The following is an 18,621-nucleotide window of genomic DNA, read 5'->3' as shown; positions in this document are numbered from 1 at the left end:
CCCCGGCTCGGGGCTTCGGGGAAGCCGGGTCTGGGCGAAGGACAACTTTCTGGTTTCCGTTCTAACTTCCACCCACACCCGGGAGGGGAACGGAGACGGCCGGAGAGGGGAGGGACGCGGGGTGGGGAGCGAGACTCCGGGCGGGCCGACGGGCGGCGGGCGGCGGGCGCGGCGGCGGCGGGCAGGAGGGAGCGGCCGGGGTGGGGGGGGGGGTCCTCGGGCTCTCACTTCCTCCGCCATATTTCAGACATTTGACCCCTTCCGCCAAGCGCGCTGTTTCTCCCGGTGGCGGTGGCGGCGGCGGCCGAGGTTCCTCCGCGTTCGGCCCGGGAGAGGCGGCGCGCCGGGTCGGCGGGGCGCCAGGCCCTCGCGCCACCTGCCGCGCGCCCAGGGGCCGTCGCCGCGGTCGCCGCGGCCGCCGCCACCGCCGCCGCCCGGGCCCCCGACGCCCCGCCCGGCCCGCGCCGCACCGCGCCCCACCCTGCTGCTCCCCCTCAGCCGGCGCCCGGCCCCCGCCCCGCGCCGCCGCCGCCGCCGCTCTCTGCGGCCGCCACGCACGCACTCTGCGAACCTCTCACGCTGTCACCCGGATCCTCGCGGCCAGCGTCGCTCCGCGCTCCCCCCCGGGTCTCGGCTCCCGGCGCCACGGCGGTCCTGCCACTGCCGCCGCCGCCGCCGCTCCGGCTGGTTTACACGCCTGGCTCAGGGCGAGGTTTGGCGGTGTCGCCTTGACGTCAGGCGTTCAGCCTCGCTCTCGCTTCCGCCCGCGGGCGGGGCGCGCGGGTGCGCAGCCCGGGAAAGGGCGGGGCCGGGGGCGGAGCCAGGGATGAGGGGGCGTGGCCACGTTCGTCCGTCCTCGCCCGGGGGCCTTCCGCGGGCCTCCCGGATCTCTGGGCCAGCAGGCCTGGCGCACCAAGCTCCTCCTTCACGGCCTGCGCCCGCGGTGCATCTCTTTCGTCTCCCCGGGGTCCCTGGGCCTCGCCTCCGCGTGTCAGCTTTCCCTCCGGAGCGCACTCGTCCAGATCCTTGCGGGTAACGGGTGCACGGAGTTTAGGAGTCCTCTGCAACCCCGAAGATGCCTTTTAATGCAAACTATACACAGTCACCAACGCCCCCAAACCCTCGGCCCGGTCCTTTGTGCTGGCGAAAGTAGCTGGGGAAGTCACCGAGAGCGCGCGATTAGAGCTGGGGTTGAGGGAGCCTAAGCCAGGGCAGTCTTCACGCTGAGATAGCCTTTCTCTTGAACCGACTTCCCAGCGGATGAAATACATAACCCGGGAGAACTCTGCCCAAATTCCGTGCAGATGCCAGTTCGTGAATCGATGATTCCCAACAAGCTTAGACCCTAAGCCATAATAAATGACTTGCTTATTGAAGTGCATGGCGGGGGCCCTTTAACAACTTTACAAATGGCCCATAGGTAGGGTTGTGATGTGAATTCCAGAAAATTATAAGCACAGAAACTTGCCGTAATTAGAGAGAAAGATGGAGTGTAATTGCTTTTAGTGTTGGAAGCATCAGAGCTTTTTTCTTTTTTCTTTTTTTAAGGATTGATGTAAAAAGAGCAAAGTGCAAGGAAAAGTAAGAAATGAGCGTCATGAAAGACTTTTGCTGGTTTCAGGGTTTAACTGGGCCTTGAAAACAAATTACTGTCGGGATAAAATTTTACAAACCTTGGTAACTTTGGAAGATACATAAAAAGGGGGTAATTTCACCCTGAAACAATATGTAATTGAAAATTAAGTTAGCCTAAGTTAAATAACTGAGCAGATACAAATGAATTGTAATTATCCAAAAAGTTTTATCTTTACAATTTGGAATAATTGAATAGGTTACTTATTTTGATTATTTGTATTATCATTATTTTTAGAAAACCCCTTTTAGGCAAGAGCTCTATTATTTTAGACTTTGATTTTTAATTAAAAATATTTATTTGCTCACTTATGATTCTGGGGATTGAACCCAGGGTTTCATGCACTCTACACAAAACCATTTTGATGGAAACTTTAAAAGCGAATTTCAGAGCAGTCTGTTACTAGAATGATCGATTCTGATTGAATTACAAATAAGTCAAATTTTTCTATGTAATAATACATCACATTAAAATATGAGAAGTCTCAAGGCCTGAAAATTGAACTCATAGAAAAAGAGTTTCTTACCTTTAAACTCTTTGACCTTAGACAAATGATTGTTTTTTTTCCTCCCAGAAAAAGATTGAAGGTACAATATTTAGCGTTTGAGAGAATATTTTAAATGGTTCATTTTAATTAAAAATACATTTCTTCACCATAGGAAGTTAGGAGTTTTTGCACTACTACCATAATGCAGAGAGTGCCAGAATCTGCATCTTGTGGCAATGAGCTCACTTTTGAGTTTGACAACTTTGCTTCCATTTCCTTGATATTTTCTTTTCTTTTCTTTTCTTTTTTTTTTTTTTTGTCGGTCGTGGGGCTTGAACTCTGGGCCTGGGCGCTGTCCCTCAGCTCTTCAGCTCAAGGCTAGCACTCTACCACTTGAGCCACAGTGCAACTTCGGCTTATGTGGTATTGAGGAATCCCAGGGTCTCATGCATGCAAGGTAAGCACTCTACCACTGAGCCACTTTCCCAGCCCCCCTTCATGTTTTCAACAGGATTTATTTTAATGGCAACTTGAATTTATCATCTGGGCATACTGAACCCATCACCTTTGTCACCAAACCAGTTTGGTCTCCTTTTTCTTTGAGTGTGTGTGCTCACACCAGTAGGGCTTGAACTCAGGGTCTGTCACTTGGCTTTTCTACTTGAGGCTGCCAAGCTCACTTGAGTGACACCATTACTTCCAGCTTTTTTTGCTGGTTAATTGGAGATGGGAATCTCACAGACTCTTCTGCCCAGCCTAGCTTTGAACTCAGCCTTCTGTATCTAGGATTACTGGAATGAACCACCAGCACCTGACTGCATCACATCTTTTAAATTGCTCAGTCTTCAAGCCTGATGATTCTCTTTGCTTCCTCTTGAATAAGCCATATTTGGCACAACTCTTAGGTAGTAATTCTACAAGGTCTTTCCATGTGTTTCTCCTTTCCATTTGAAGTAGGTCCCTTCTTGTTTAAGTTGGCACTATGTCTCAACTTCCCAAACTTTGCAGCCTTTAGCTTCCAGTTGGTTTCTGCTATGATCCATTTTACACATTGGTGTCCAATGAATTATCTTAAGACATATTGTCGCTCCCTTCCTGAAAAAAGTCTTCAATTACTTCCCTCCCTAACCAAAATAAAATTATGCCTCACTTTTCCTTTTCACTTAAAACTGTCTTGTTTTCAGAATAGTCTTTTCATCTGGCCCAAATAAATAGCTTCCTTGCTTCTCTGTTTTGCATAGGTGATTTTCTGTGCCTGGAATTGGCCTTCCCATTATGTCTCATTCTGCAAGTACCTTGCCCATTAACTAAGACCCATCTTCTTTCTCTAAGAAAGAGCACCTTTTCTGATACTTCACACCAAAAACCATTTGAATCCTCATTACACCTTTTGTTTCTTCTATCACTTGTGTTCAACTTTCCCACTGAACAGGGCTCTGCAAACTTTCTACCAAAGGCCAGATCACCAGTATTTTAAGCTTTGCGAGCCAGATGGCCTAGGTTGCAGCTACTTAACTATGCAACTATTCAACTCTGTAATAGGAGCACAAAAACAGTCATGGACCATACATAAAGACTGGATGTGGCTCTCTTCTAATAAAGCGTTACTTACAAACCTTAAAATTAGTGTTACAAAATAATATTCTGTCTTTAAATCATTTAAAATGTAAAACTGATTCTTAGCTTACAACTGCAAAAAAACAAAAACAAAACAGGTGTTATACTGGATTCAGCCTGTGGGCCTTGGTTTGCTGAGCTCTACATTCTGGCAAGTTTCATGAGATGTGACTCAGACCTTGTACTTAGAATTACCCCATTACTGTCTTAATACTATTCTGTTATTATCTTGGCATCTTTAAGAGTTTTTAAATAAGTTTTCTTTTGTTATTGTTTTTGTGGTACTGATGTTTGAACTTGGATCTCATGCTTGCTTGGCTGGCACTCTGCCACTTCAGGCCTGCACCCAGTCCTGCTTTTTGCTGGTTATTTTGGAGATGGAGTCCCATGTACTTTTCTTCCTAGTCTGGCTTTGAATCATGATCCTCTGGCTCTTACCCTCCTGAGTAGTTTAGGATTACAAGTGTGAGCCACTGGTGTCTGGTTGCAAATTTGGTTTGTATTGGGTCTCAAAGGTTAGGTATCTGTAGCTAGGCTCCAGTGGTTTACACCTGTAATCCTAGCTACTCAAGAGGCTGAGATATGAGGGCAGCCTGGGCAGGAAAGTCTAAAGGACTCTTATCACCAATAAACTGCCAAACAGGAAGAAGTGGAGCTGTGACTCACGTACAAGAGCACTACTATCATTGAGCAAAAAAAGCTTAGGTACACAACCTAAGCCCTGAGTTCAAGCTCCAGGATAGTACATAATAAACAAACAAACAAGGAAGGAAAGGGGGAAAGAAAGAAAGAAAAAAAGAAAGAAACTATGTTGTTTTGTTTTCTTCATTTATGACATAGCAGTAATAGCATCTTCCTTATAGAACTGTTGTAAGATAAGGTGTAGAAAATTGCAAGATCATGGGCTGGGAAGGTGGCTCAGTGGTAGAGCGCTTGCCTTGCATGCCTGAGGCCCTGGGTTCGATTCCTCAACACCATATAAACAAAAAGAAAAAAGCTGGAAGTGGTGCTGTGACTCAAGTGGTAGAGCGCTAGCCTTGAGCTGAAGAGCTAAGGGACAGTGCCCAGGCCCAGAGTTCAGAACCCACGACTGGATCCCCTCCCCCCACTCAAAAAAAAAAAGAAAATTTCAAGATCTCAGCCCCCAATACAAGACAAAGCCTAAAGCTAGTTTTTCCTCTTTTGGAGAAAATGAATTAATATCAATAACTATAATTATTGATAATAGTAGTCCTAATTTTTCAACCTACTTGCTTCATTAAAAGTTTTATTTCAAGTAACATGTATAATTCTTAGGGTCATTTCAAAAGTACATGAAAGTACAATTAAGTAATATTTTACTTACTTATAAAATTCCTGATTTATTACTTTCTTAATTGACCCTTAATGATTATTAGCACACACAAGATTCAGTACTAACTTCCAGTTAAGCTTGGTTATCAGTAATGTTCATTTTATTTTATTTTATTTTTTTTTTATTTTTATTTTTTTTTAGAAAAATAGTAGTTTTTTTTATTGTGAAAATACTGTACAGAGGGGTTACAATTACATGGGCAAGATAATGAGTACATTTCTTATCAAGCATTGTAGTCTCCTCCTTTGTTTCCCCTTCCCATCCTTTCCCATCCTCCCCCCACACCCTCCAATCCTCCCCGCTCTCCCCCCCCACCAAACTTGTAAAGTTCGTTTTCGACATAACGATTGTACATCTCATTGTTGCAATGGGTCCACTTGTATCCCTATTTAAACGATTTGCTTTTCCCCTTCCCCTCCACAAATTATACCTACATCAAATATAGTGAAAGCAGGGGTTATACTGTGGGGGAAGTAATATTCATTTTATTGTTTTTATTTTATTTTATTTATTTTTGTCGGTCATAGTGCCTGAACTCTGGGCCTGGGAACTGTCCCTCAGCTCTTCAGTTCAAGGCTAGCACTCTACCACTTGAACTACAGTGCCACTTCTGGCCTTTTTTGCTTATGTGGTGCTGAGGAATTGAACCCAAGGCCTCATGCATGCAAGGCAAGCGCTCTACCACTGAGCCAACTTACCAGCCCCTTTATTTATTTATTTATTTTTTGGTTGTGGGTCCTGAACTTTGGGCCTGGGTGCTATCCCTCAGCTTTTCAGGCATGCAAGGCAAGTGCTCTACCACTGAGCCACCTTCCCAGCCCTATCATTCACTTTTAAATGAAATAATACATTAACATTTTTGGTGAACAAATGTTACTGATTGGCTGGGAAGGTGGCTCAGTGGTAGAGTGCTAGCCTTGCATGCATGAGGCCCTGGGTTCGATTCCTCAGCACCACATAAGCAAAAAGAAAAAAGCCGGAAGTGGCGCTGTGGCTCAAGTGGTAGAGTGCTAGCCTTGAGCTGAAGAGCTGAGGGACAGCGCCCAGGCCCAGAGTTCAGGCCCCACGACTGGACCAAAAAAAAAAAAAAAAATGGTGAATGATATTGAAATTTGAGTCTTGTAAGGCACTTTCTTGCTTTTTCCTTTAGGATGTGTGTGTGTGTGTGTGTGTGTGTGTGTGTGTGTGTGTGTGTGTGTGTGTGTATACCCATGCAGGTATATATATGAATGTGAGTGTGCATATAACATATGATATGTAAATATTATATATATATATATATCAGTATATAGTGCATGATATATGTAAGATCTGCCCCTACAAGTATATAACTAGAACAAGTATATGTGTATACAGTTCATGTTATAATTAGGATATGTGTATATATAGAAAATTATATATAAATAGGACATGTGAACATGCATATAGTACATAGTATATAGTGAGGATATATATAATATTAGGTAGCTCATGGTATATAAGTAGGAAATATATATCTCTATATCTCTCTATATAGTTCTTTATATATAGATAGATCTCTGTATATAGATCTATCTATATAGGGAGATATACATATATACACCCATATATTCTCTATATAGATATACCTATATCTATATACATATCTATCTATGTATCTATGTATCTGTAGATCTTTATATAGAGATCTCTGTAGATAGATAGACCTATATATCTCTATATATGGTACATGGTGTATAAATATGGTTCTGCATCTTTGTCATAACCTTCATGGCTAGTGTTGGAGGTTGAGAAAGATAATAAGGCTACTTATTGGATGCAAAAGAGGAAAACTCATGGCTTGCCTTCATAGTTAGTTCTATTCTGTCTTCCATTCCATTGGTCAAAGGTCGCATTTCAAACTCTATGTGCTTAGTTTTATAAATTCTACCACTTATTCACACAGGAGACTAAGAGCATATTAGACTACTGCTATTATGGAAAAACAATTCAGAGCTAACACTCTTCTATAGCATTTGTGTACTTTTAAGATTTCTGTTTTGAGGAAATAATGTACTTATATATAAGAAAAATGAAGCTTCCTGGCATGTTTTCTACTCTGTATAATATATGTTTCAAATTCTGTTTGTACTTTATTTTTAGTAGTTCTGGGCTTGACATCCAAACCTGCCTGTATCCCATTAAATAAATGTAAGAGTTCTACCACTTTGTCATTGTCTATGATGTAAGGAACAGATTGTACTTAAAATTTTCCCTTCTCAAGCCTTAGCTGGAAAAAAAACATAAAAAGAAAATGACATTCCCAGAGCTATCATGTAAATGAGTGTGAAAAGCAGAAAACAATTGAAAAAATGAATTTCATGAAATACTCTTGGCATAAAAATTTCAAAAGCAACTTAAGCACTGGTGTAGCTCAGCAGAATAGTATTTGCCTAGCGAAACCCTGGGTTTCAGCCACAACACCACAAGAAAAAGAAAAAAAATTAAATTAAGAAAACCTTTCGGGCTGGGAAGGTGGCTCAGTGGTAGAGCGCTTGCCTTGCATGCATGAGGCCCTGGGTTCGATTCCTCAGCACCACATAAGCAAAAAGAAAAAAGCCGGAAGTGGCACTGTGGCTCAAATGGTAGAGTGCTAGCCTTGAGCTGAAGAGCTGAGGGACAGCGCCCAGGCCCAGAGTTCAGGCCCACGACTGGACCCAAAAAAAAAAAAAAAAAAAAGAAAACCTTTCAATAAACCTCATATAAGTCCTTTTTAGCTATACATAACTCAAAACAACTAATATGCAAAAGATACTCAAGGGTGGTAGAAAGAGGCCATTGTCCAGGACTTTATCATTAGAGTAGTAACTATCCAGTCCTAGCTTTCCCCAAATCCTATGTATGAATCATTAAGCCTTAATAATGATTAACAAATTACAAAAGGCAAGTTTGGTGGCTTACTCCTATAATCCTATCTACTCAGGAGGCTGAGATCTAAGCATTGCGGTTCAAAGCCAACCCTGGTGGGAAAACCCATGAAACTCTTAACTCTAAAAAGCCAGAAGTAGCACTCTGTGGCTCAAGTGATAGAGTGCTAGCCTTGAGCAAAGAAGCTCAGGGACAGTGCCTGGCCAGGTGTGCACCCCTCCCCCTCACACATACAAACTAGCACTTCAGTAATGAATAACAGAGTACCAGTCCCTTAGTTTTCATAGCACCTCATCTTCATGCTTTTCCTCCCTTCTCTTTGGCTACTTCTATTTCTGTTTGTGTTATCCCTCCCTCCTTCTGACCTCAAATAGTTGATGTCCCTCAGAACTTGTTCCTAGGCCTTTGTCTCTTTCTTCTAGGCAATTGTGTAGTGTCTGCCCTGAATTCATATGCTATTGAGATGCCAGTGACTCAGATTGGATGCAGAGCCACCTGCCTCCTGGAAATTTTTCCCTGGCTCATTTCCTCAAACCTACTCTTCTTCCAGAAATCCTCCTACCAACAACTGGCCCCAAGTCCCTAAAACCTGATGCTTCCCTCTACCTTACCTCTGCACATCAAATGCTTCAAATCTCAATTGATCCTACCTCAACCTCACTGCATTTCCATGATTTGGTTAACTCTGACTTTTGACATCCTTTCCATTCCATTCTCTAGTCTTAATTTTTTTTAATTAAATTAAATTAATTGACAGTGATGGTATTCAAACCATGCCCCATCTTTTTTTTTTTTTTTTGCTTTAGTTATTTGTCCCTGGACTATGATCCTTCTATTGTGCTTTCCATGTATCTGTGCTCACAAGCATGAACCACCATGTTCTGCTTGTTGGTTGAGCAGGAGGAGTCTTGATAACTGTTAGCCTGGGCTTGCATTGAACCACAAGCTACCAATCTCATACTCCCAAGTAGCTGGTATTACAAGCATATGCCACTACCCAGATCTAGTCTTTATTTAAAAACTGGTTTTTTTTTTGGGGGGGGGTCTGGTCGTGGGGCCTGAACTCTGGGCCTGGGTGCTATCCCTCAGCTTTTCAGCTCAAGGCTAGCACTCTACCACTTGAGCCACAGCGCCATTTCCAGCTTATTTCTTTTTGCTTAGGTAGTGCTGAGGAATCGAACCCAGGGCCTCATGCATGCAAGGCAAGTGCTCTACCACTGAGCCACCTTCCCAGCTCTAAAAACTATTTTTTTATTATATGAAATTGTAGTCATACATAACTAAAAAGTCAAGCGAACAGCTATGTTCTCATCATTCCATTTCAACATTTAACCTCATGTTGCTAATCTTATTTCATCACTCCCTTCTTTTCTTTCCTGATTAGGAAAAAAATATGTAATATATTATTTCATTTCACCTATAAATATTTCAGCATGCATCACCTACAGATAAAAACATCTAAAATATAACCATAACCCACATGTAGCATATGTGGGTCATGCGCACAGTAGAATGTGCCTGTAGTCTCAGCTACTTGGACAATGGAATGAGGTTCTCTTGAATGAGTTTAAGACTAGCCTAAACTCAAACCAGTAAAAACAACACCACAGTGCCATTAGCACCTGGATCAAAATTAAAATAAAAAAAATGCTTTCTTAACACAAGCTAACCCCCAGTCCACATTCAAAATTTCATGATTGAAGCAAAGATGACTTTTTTGCTTTTGATTTGTTCAATTTGTGAACCAAATTGTGAACCAAGACCAATTTTAATCAATATGCCTCTTCAATCTGTTTGTAATCTCTATTCCCTTTGTTGAGTGAATTTGTATATTTTCTTTAGTGGATGTAATTTTACTTATTTTCCAGCCTTGCATAAATGGTAACACTTTAGTACTATACCTTCATAAGTATGCAAAATAGATTGAAGACTATTCTTTTTTTAAATTTTATTTTATTGTAAAGATGCTATACAGAGGGGTTACAGTTACATGCATAAGGCAATGAGTACAATTCGTGTTGAGCATTGCTACCCTTCCTGAAGACTATTCTTAATTAACCTTCAAGTCTAGACAAGAAATACATGCTAGAAAATTATTTTGTCCTATCAAAAATCCTTTGAGAATCTTTTTCTTCTTCTTTCTTTTTTTAGTGATGGGAATGGGGACTGAACTTGAGGGATTAAATAGGCAAATGCTCTAGCACTTGAGCCATACCCTCAGTTCTTTTACTTTTAGTTGGCTTTTCAGATAGGCTTTTCCACTTTTATAGAGGCCAGCCTTGGACTGTGATTTTTCTACCTCTGCCTCTTGAGTAGCTTGGATTATAGGCAAGCATCATCGTATCTAACCTTTTAAATTAAGAATTGTGTGTGTGTGTGTGTGTGTGTGTGTGTGTGTGTGTGTGTGTGTGTGTGTGTGTGCCCGCGCATGCACTTGCGCATACTGGGGATTGAATTCAGGGACTCCAGCTCTTGCTTGGCTTTTTCTTTTAAGACTAGAGCTCTGCCACATAAGCCATACCTCTACTTTCAAGATGGATTTTTTTTTTTTTTTTTTTTTTTGTGCTGGTCTGGGGCTTGAACTCTGGGCCTGGGTGCTGTCCCTGAGGTTCTTTTGCTCAAGGTGAATGCTCTACCACTTGAGCCACAGTGCCACTTCTGGCTTTTTTGAGTAGTGTATTGGAGAAAAGAGTTTTATGGAGTTTCCTGCCAGGGCTGGTTTTGAGCCTAGATCCTCAGATCTCAAGCTAGGATTAGAGGCCTGAGCCACTGGCGCTCAGCTTTTTAACTCTATTTTTAGATTGGGAAACAAACTGAGGGAGGCAAAGTTAGAAATATGAAGCAGAAGCCCAGGTTCCTCTGGGAGTCTCCTGGTTTTTGTATCTGGCAACATTTCTGTAGAAATAAAGAATGTAACTGCTTAAGGTAAGATGGTTGAAGAAGCAGAAAACTACTTACAGGCAACTGGTAGCTGCTTCAGTAGATTAAACAAGCATTCTACCTGTGAAGGACTTAAGGTGAATATTTTTCAATAAACAATTATTCAATGGGATTCTGATATAAGCCTAACAGAATTTTACAGTGGCAGAAAGAGCTGTTGAAGGGCAACTATCTTGCTGTGGCATGCTCTAGTTGATTCTGTCCATTTTGTCTTTTCAAAGTGATATCCTTTAGCTTGTTGTTTTTAAAGACTTTGACATTACTGATGTGTTTATTCTGTTCCTTCCTGCTTCACACTAGACCTCAGAACCACAACTTTTTCCCCACTATGATCCTTTTCCTCTCTGTCTTTATCTAAATTCTTCAGCAGTTGTCATGTCCTTAATGCTTAAAAAATGTCAAAAGGACCAGGTTAGCCAAGAGAAGAAAATTGCTCTTCAAATATAGTTGCCCTGAAAAATTCTGTTTTATAAGGTTGCCTGTGTGTACCTACATCTCCCCAAACTGTGAGCTATTCTAGCCTTCCTGAGTCCTCCTGCCATTCTCCAGAACACTAGCCTCAGATACCAGGCTCTCCCAAGATGTTTACACAGTCATAATTGCTTCATAAATACAACTATCTCCAACAAACAGAAGGCAAAGAATGTCTGGCCAATAACAAACCAAAGGAAGTAGTTAAAATACTTTAGTTAACGTATATCTACGTGGCAAAATGGAAAGTAGAGACTGGAACAGCCCTCCTGAGTTCATAGCAGCACTAGTGACAGTAGATAGCTAAAGGAGGAAGCAGTCTAAGCACTCAATGATGGACAACTGGGTAAACAAAAAGTGGTGTATAAGCCAAGTGGTGGTGGCTCACATCTGTAATCCTAGCTACTCAGGAAGCTGAGATCTGAGGAAAGCGAGATCTGTTCAAAGCCAGTCTTGGCAGAAAAGTCTACGATACCCTATCTCCAATTAACTAGCCAAAAATGCTGGACTGGAGGCATGGTTCAAGTGGTAGAGCACCAGCCATGGGTGAAAAATCGAAGTATGAGGTCCTGAGTTCAAGCCCTTGTAACACACACACACACACACACACACACACACACACACACACACACACACACACACACACACCAATGTGACTGTGACACATAATGGAATAGTATTCAGACTTAAAAAGGAAGCCAATTCTGACTACAATATGGAAAAACCTCAGAGATTAGACTGAATGAAACAAATTTCCACAAAGGGGCAAATAATGTATGGTTCCATTTACAGAGGTATCTAGAGTGGTCAAATTCATAGAAAGCAAAATGATTGCAAAGGACTGGAATGAAATGGGGATTGAGTGTTTAATGGGAGCAGACTTTCGATTTGGAAAGATGAAAACCTTCCGAAGATGGGTAGTGGTGATGACTGCAGATCAATATAAATGTACTCAATGCTATAGAACTGTGCTTTTAAAATTTATTAGTTGGTAGGTTTTATATTGTGCATCTCTTTCCACAATTAAAAAGAAAGTCTTGGTTAAGAATTTGAGCTAACTTCTGCCGGGCGCTGGTGGCTCACGCCTGTAATCCTAGCTACTCAGGAGGCTGAGATCTGAGGATCGCGGTTCAAAGCCAGCCCGGGCAGGAGAGACCGTGAGACTCCTATCTCCAATAAACCACCAGAAAACTGGAAGTGGCGCTGTAGCTCAAGTGGTAGAGCGCTTGCCTTGAGCTGAAGAGCTGAGGGACAGCGCCCAGGTCCGGAGTTCAAGCCCCACGGCCGACCAAAAAAAAAAAAAAAAAGAATTTGAGCTAACTTCTAAGTAAATACTCTGGGTGGCAGGCAGGTTTAGACAGATGTATTAACCGAAATACGGTAGATTCAAGGAAGAATTCAAATTGTTTGATTCTTTAGAAAGGCAAAGTCAAAGTTCAGCAAAATCAAATGCTAGGGAGTGGGTATTCAAGGGAGTGGGATCAAGGGGAGAGAGGTGAACAAATGAAGAGAAGAGGGAGAGAATCCAGTCAAGAATCCAATGTATATCCTGCAAAGTTAAGAATAGTGAAGGAAGGGGTGGGTAGGGGAGGGTTGGGTGAGACTGTTGAAAGGGTTGGCATTAATCATGATATATGTATTTATAAACTGGCAACTCTTTTGCACAACTACTTAAAGATAAAAAAAATTGAAAAAAGAAGAATTTGAGCATAAGTCAGAAAGCCTGGATTCCAATGCTGAGTCTATAACTTAACTGTGAGAGACCCCACTACTTCTATATTCTAAGTTTGAAATTTTAGCCTGAAAAGATGGACAGTGCTTGTGGCTCATACCTATAATCCTAGCATCCCAGGAGGCTGAGATCGGAGGACCAAGGTTGGAAGCCAGCTTGGGCAGAAATGTTTGTGAGATTCCTATCTCCAATTAACCAGCCAGGAGTGGAGATGTGGCTCAAGTGGTATAAAGTCACCCTTAGGCTGAAAAAGACAAGCAATAGTGTGAGGCCCTGAGTTTCTGTATGCTGACTCAAGTACCAGCACACACACAAAAAAGGGAGGCAGTGGACAAAGCTGGGAAGCTGGGCATGGTACCACATGCCTATAAGCACTTAGGAGCCAGCCAGGAGGATTTCAAGTTCAAGGGCATCTTGGGCTAGAGATTGTCTCAAAAAAAAAAAAAGCTGGGGGAAGGACAATAACAGTACCTATCTTGGTGGATTATGAAGGTGAAAAGAACCCATTTAAAGTCCTTTGCCTTGCTTATAGCACTCAATGAATATTGCCACTATGATTTTATCATTTACTTACACATCTGCTCACTTTTCATGGGTACATTGATGGAACTTCTCATAGGATTTTAGGAAGTCAGTACATATTCAGATCTCTTAATTATGTGGTTCCCAAGGGTTATTTTTGTATCTATGGCAGCTACAAAGGTAGCAGATTCAGATTTACTGACAAATGCCTTGGAATTTTGGTGAGTTTGTGAAGTTTGATTGGGAGAACAAAGTTATAAGAAAATTATAAAAGAAACTCCTTTCTCTTTTGAGCAATAAAGTGCTCAAAAACAAATAGCAAGAAAAATAATTGATTTCTGAATATTCTGTTAGGTTTTCAATTGTTTGGTGGTAGTTGTTCTAAAATCCAATAGATACTATTCAAGTTGTAACTACAGGAGAAATTCCTCTGGTTTAGATTGTGCTTTTATGCCTGGCACTCAGCCAGGCACGGTAGGTAGCTCATGTTTTTAATCATAGCTATTTGGGAGATGGAGATTATGGAAATAAAGGGTTGAAGTCAGCCTTGGCATAAACATTTGTGGCTCAAGTGGCAGAGCACTAGCTTTGAGCAAAAAAAGCTTAGGGACAGTGCCTAGGTCCCGAGTTCAAGCTTCAGGACTGGCACAAAAAAAAGTTATGAAAAATTTGAGAGATTCTATCTCAGTCAATGGCTGGGGACAGTGGCATGTGCCAGTAAGGAGGAAACACAGTGGCTGGGCATTACCCGTTCAGCTGCTATCACCAGCAACACAAGGATTCTCCTACAGCAAGTAGGAAGTTGGCAGCCCAGGCATAAAATAAGACCCTACCTCAAAAATCACTAATGGGTTGTTACAAGATGGGTGCTGGTGGCTTAGCCTGCAATCCTAGCCACTCAGGAGGCTGAGATCTGAGGATCTCGGTTCAAAGCCAGCCCAGACAGGAAAGTCTGTGAGACTCTTATCTCCAATTAACCATCAGAAAACTAGAAGTGGTACTATGGCTCAAGTGGTAGAGTGCTCACCTTGAGCTGAAGAGCTGAGGGACAGCACCAGGCCCAGAGTTTAAACCCCATGACAGACCAAAAAAAAACCCCTAATGCAAAAAGAGGCTGGAGGTATGGGCCAAGTGGTAAAGCACTTGCCTAGCAAGTATAAAGCTCTGAATTCAATCCCAAAGTACTGTCAAGGGGAATGGGGAATGGAGAATGGGAAAGCAGGCCCTATCTATTGATTTAAATAATTATAGAATAATATTTGTGAAATGTCCCAACTTGATACTCAGATGTATTATCTTATTAAGAATCATTTTTCTGCCTTAGACAAATGATAGAAAGAACTGGAGAGTTGCTACTTTTTTGAAAATGGTAAGCCAAATAACAGGAAAGTGAGTGGGCCTGTCCTTTTCCACAAATGAAACCCTCAACACTTCAAGGTTGCTATTATCATTAGTCCAGACCCAAAGATGAGGAAACAGGCTCAGACTTTGCCAGTGTGTGCACTGAGCTGGAATTTGAAAAGCGGTTGACTTGACTCTAAAGTCAGTGCTCTTTCTCTCAGACCACACCCCACAAACCAGAACTTCTTGCCATACTTGTTATTGGTCCTGGTGCCAGTGTCACCCTTTAGGACAACTACTGTCACTGATGGGAGATGATGGTGGCTTCTGCTTCCTGCTAAGGAAAAGAAGCTGCTGCATGGAGGAAATAAATCACAGGGCACAGGGAGGCCTTCTTGTCTCTTAACAAACCTGAAGCAGCACTGTTTCTACCCTTGTTGAATTGGAAAACTGAGCACCATTGTCTTCAGAAATCTCCTGTTATACTGTGCACATGCTACCCAAGAGTAAGAAGGAGGCCCTGAGAGTTTCCACCAGCTGTCTCATTAATATAGGTTAGAGCGTCAGAGAAGCTAATTGTCTCCAGAAAGGCCTAGAAAAAACTGTCCTAGAAGACAGACCAGACAAATATGCCCTGTCAGTGCTCAGTGAAGGCTCAGTAAAGCCACAAGGTCTAGATAGAGGTCCTGAACTGTATGTAGTGATGGAACAGGCCTTGAGTCCTGGACAAATAAAGGACATCCTAGCCATGGCTACCTATATAGTAGAACAGCTTGTAAGCAACAACCAATCTTAACTACTACAAGCAGAATAGGAGTGTGTTAGAAGGATACAGAGGTATCTGTGTACCATGGAAACATTGAGCTGTGAGGCTTCAGGAAGAAAGGGGCCAAGACAAGTCTTAGGCAGTCAGTGATAGTTGATGAAGGTGCCAGGCTGTGGCCGTGCAGTGACCTGGCCTGCTTCAAGTTCCAGTGTTTCTCAAGTTCAAAGGAAAGTGAGACTAGCTTAGATTATCATTCAATATTGGCTTACTCAGCAATGACTGTGGGTCAGGAGAGGCAGAGGGGACAGCAGGAAGTTCATATAAGAAGAACTCCCTGGAGCCAGGCGCTGGTGGCTCACGCCTGTAATCCTAGCTACTCAGGAGGTCGAGATCTGAGGATCGCGGTTCAAAGCCAGCCCGGGCAGGAGAGGCCATGAGACTCCTATCTCCAATATACCACCAGAAAACCGGAAGTGGCGCTGTAGCTCAAGTGGTAGAGTGCTCGCCTTGAGCTGAAGAGCTGAGGGACAGCGCCCAGGCCCAGAGTTCAAGCCCCACGACCGACAAAAAAAAAAAAAAAAAAAAAAAAAGAACTCCCCAGAAGCAGTTTCAGAGAAGAAGGGTTGGGTTGACACTCAATTAGGCAGCTGCCACATACTTTACAGAGTCAGATCTCACTCGGGGAGTCATTCACTGATTAGAGACAGCACAGCAGAGTGGTTAGGAATATATGCTTTAGAAGTAGATTGCCTGAGCTCAAATCTGCCCTTTCCTGGGTTGCTATTAAGTATTCTGCCTGTCTGTTTGATCACCTCTAGAGTGGTGTGGTGATATGAGGTGATAATACCCATCACACAAGATGAGGAAGATGATATGAATTCATACTGGCAAAGAGTTCAGAACACTGCCTAATACACAGTGTATTCTTGATGAATAATTATTATCTGGTCTTTGGGGCAACATACATACTGAAATCACACACTTAAAACTTATCCAGTATCATTTTATGGTAAATTATGCCAAAAAATTATTCTATACTATATTTCAATCATTTAGAGTTCAGAAAAACTATAGCCAAAAATTAAGGAAGACATCTTTCTTAGTTGGAAATAACAAATAACCACTCTGGCTTTCATAATGTTTTATGCCTGAGTCTCAGATCTTACCATATCTCCCCAGCAATCTTTGATTTGCTCTAGAGAGTATTATTTCTTCCTTCTTTCCTCCTTCTTTCCTTCCTTCCTTCCTTCCTTCCTTCCTTCCTTCCTTCCTTCCTTCCTTCCTTCCTTCCTTCCTAACTTCTTCCTTCCCTCCCTTCCTCCCCTCCCTTCCTCCCTCCTTTCTCTGCCTCCTTTCTCCCCTTCCCCCTTCCCTTCTTTCTTCCCCTTCTTCCTCTCCTCTTCCTCTTTCTTCTTTCTCCTTTTCCTCTTTCTCCTCCTGTTCCTCCTCCTCTTTTTTTTTTAAATTTAATTTAATTTTATTTGTGAACATACTGTACAGAGGAGTTACAATTACATGGGCAGGATAATGCGTACATTTCTTACCAAGCATTGCAGCCTCCTCCTTTGTTTACCCTTCACATCCCTTCCTAGCCTCTCCCCTCCCCCCCATCCCAATCCTTCTCCTCCCCCCCTCCCCCCCCCCCCCCCCCCCCCGTTCCTCCTCCTCTTATGCTGTACACATGCTAGGAAGCTACCTCTGAGCTACATCTTCAGGCTGAAAATAGCTTACATCAGGGATAATAAATAACACAAAGACAATGAAGTCTTAGAGTATTATTCTACACTAATATTTCAGACACAACTTATAAATTGTTTTACTAAAGCTAGTTATTCCTATTTGTTTGATATTGTACAGATCCAAGCATTCATGGAATGTGAGAAATTGCTCTCCAAGAAGAGTTTGCCAGAGCTGTAGCTGCCTGCTAATATCCAGGAATTTCTCTTCTCTGTCATCTAGGTGTCATACTGTCCTAACATTGACAAGAAGAAAACAACTTTCAAGCTGAGTGCCACATCAAAAAGGTTTCTCTGTTTCTAAAAAAATTACTTAAATACTTCCTGTGTTAGACTATCAAATGTTCCTCCTGACTGCAGTCATGTATGGGGGGAAGGGTAATACTGTTTGTTTTATGCCAACATAAGGCTGCTGGAAAGAACCACACTCATTCATTGACATATCTAGCCCTTCATTCCTACCCCTGTCCACACATTTACATCTCCAGCTCCTCATCCCCTCCCAGTCACACAGCCACAAGGGTGCCTTTAGTCTTCCCACTCGGTGTCATACACTAAACTAGGTATTAAAGATGTAGAGAGTGAGAAGGGCATGGTGTCCACTCTCACAGAATTTAAGCCATTCTCTCAATGACATAAACAGTTTTCTAATTTCTAGATTCATCTAGTGGCAGCACTGGTAACATCTCAGGAGACAAGGTGACTATGTGATATATCAGAGAGTGCAGAACACAAGCTCTTAAGTGCTTGCTGTAGTTCTGAACTTGTGAGCAATAGGGACTTTGTTATGGAACTCAGGGACAAGAGTTCTTGTTTAGTTTTTTTTTCTTCTTAAGGCTTGTACTCTGCTTGTACTCTACTTCTAGTTTTTTGCTAGTTAATTGGAGATGAGTCACTCACATTTGTCTGCCCAATGGATTTCAAACTCTGACCCTTGGATCTCAGTCTCCCTAGTAGTTAGGATTACAGGCAAGAGCCACTAATGCTCAGCTTGGTGGTTGGGGGAGGGGGAAAGGACAAATTTTGAAGCAGCTCCTTTTTTTCTTTCTTTCTTTTTTTTTTTGGTCGGTCGTGGGGCTTGAACTCTGGGCCTGGGTGTTGTCCCTCAGCTCTTCAGCTCAAGGCAAGCGCTCTAC

At 42.5% G+C, this 18,621-nt stretch overlaps 1 protein-coding gene across 1 annotated transcript in view; it reads right to left on the bottom strand.

Annotated features, from left to right (window-relative positions):
- Positions 1-737, bottom strand: part of Rap1b (RAP1B, member of RAS oncogene family) — a 36,198-nt gene extending 35,461 nt beyond the window's left edge. Inside the window, exon 1 of the mRNA XM_069988360.1 lies at positions 572-737. The gene's annotated coding sequence lies outside the window, so the exon portion shown is untranslated. The remainder of the gene's footprint in view (positions 1-571) is intronic.
- Positions 738-18,621: the final 17,884 nt, after the last annotated feature.

The sequence above is a fragment of the Dipodomys merriami genome, unplaced genomic scaffold (genome assembly GCF_024711535.1).
Source record: "Dipodomys merriami isolate MVZ:Mamm:240054 unplaced genomic scaffold, mDipMer1.0.p SCAF_10, whole genome shotgun sequence".
Classification (NCBI taxonomy): domain Eukaryota; kingdom Metazoa; phylum Chordata; class Mammalia; order Rodentia; family Heteromyidae; genus Dipodomys; species Dipodomys merriami.
This window is presented reverse-complemented; position numbering and strand designations above follow the sequence as displayed.